Source organism: Ischnura elegans, chromosome 9 (genome assembly GCF_921293095.1).
Source record: "Ischnura elegans chromosome 9, ioIscEleg1.1, whole genome shotgun sequence".
NCBI lineage: Eukaryota > Metazoa > Arthropoda > Insecta > Odonata > Coenagrionidae > Ischnura > Ischnura elegans.
Window position 1 is genome coordinate 89,727,008 of NC_060254.1, and position 1,922 is coordinate 89,728,929.

Consider the following 1,922-nt stretch of genomic DNA (forward strand, 5'->3'; position numbering starts at 1 on the left):
TGAGGAGCGCACTGGAATTACACAGGGGGAGACCTCCTGAAAGGGGCGGCTATACTAAGCGAGATTTACTGGCAAACTTCATTATAGCCGAAACAAAGGCAAGCATATATCATTGTTTTACAGCAACAGAAAAAGGTGAAAGGTCGGCTCAAATAACATACGCCGAGTACTTAAAAAAAGGAATCGAAAGAAGAATCAGGAGGGAGTATATATATCATAAATGCAAGGGCGACACAAAATCTTTTATTGACTTGTGGTGTCAGAGCGGTGTTCTTTCTGAAGTGGAAGAAACGGAGTCAGGGGACACAATTTTAAAAGTGAAGATGACGCCATAGAGAAGAAAGAATGAAGTAACAAGGGCGGAACCACACGGAGGCATTAACCACTCGGAAGGGGAGGCCACATGCGCGGAGGGATGGGGTCCAAGGTTGCGGTAACCAGCCCCTTCGGCGGACCTCCCCTGTGCGCGGCCCACCCCTTCGAAGAGTGTAAAGGCGGTGAAGAGATGCAAAAAGAATAATGACTGAAAATGATGATTTTATTATGAAATAAACCAAGGTGATGACGAAAAACTTATAAAACCTTTTAAAAAAACCGCCCATAGAATAATAATAATAATAATAATAATAATAATAATAATAATAAAAAAAAAAAACATCAACAACAACAACAACAAAATCAACAATAACAACAACAACAACAACAACAACAACTACAACATTACAAAAACAACAACAACAACAACAACAACGACAACAATATTTTCAACATCAATAATTTCAACAACAACATTTTCAACGACAACATTTTCATCGACAACATTTTTAACGATAATATTTTCAACGACAACATTTTCAACGACAACATTTTCAACGACAACATTTTCAACGTCAAGCTTTTCAACGACAACATTTTCAACGTCAACATTTTCAACGACAACATTTTCAACGACAACATTTTCAACGACAACATTTCAACGACAACATTTTCAACGACAACATTTTCTACGACAACGTTTTCAACGACAACATTGTCAACGACAACATTAATAACGACAATATTTTTAACGACAACATTTTCAACGACAACATTTTCAACGACAACATTTTCAACGACTACATTTTCAACGACAACATTTTCAACGACAACATTTTCAACGACAACATTTTCAACGACAACATTTTCAACGACAACATTTTCAACGACAACATTTTCAACGACAACTTTTTCAACGACAACATTTTCAACGAAAACATTTTCAACGACAACATTTTCAACGACAACATTTTCAACGACAACATTTTCAACGACAACATTTTCAACGACAACATTTTCAACGACAACATTTCCGGCAACAACATTTTCAACGACAAAATTTTCAACCACAACATTTTCAACGACAACATTTTCAACGACAACATTTTCAACGACAACATTTTGAACGACAACATTTTCAACAACAATCACAACAACAACAAATACATCAACAAATACAACAACAACTAAAACAACTATATCAAAAACAACAACAAACACAACAACAACAACAACAACAACTACAACATTACATAAACAACAACAACAACAACAACGACAACAATATTTTCAATTACAACATTTTCAACGACAAATTTTCAACGATAACATTGTCGACGAGAACATTTTCAGCGACAACATTTTCAACGACAAAATTTTCAACGACAACATTTTCAGCGACAAAATTTTCAACTACAACATTTTCAACGACAACATTTTCAACGACAATATTTTCAACGACAAAATTTTCAACGACAACATTTTCAACGACAACATTTTCAACGACAACATTATCAACGTCAACATTTTGAACGACAACGTTTTCAACAACAAAAACAACAACAACAACAAATACATCAACAACAACAACAACAACAAAAACAACA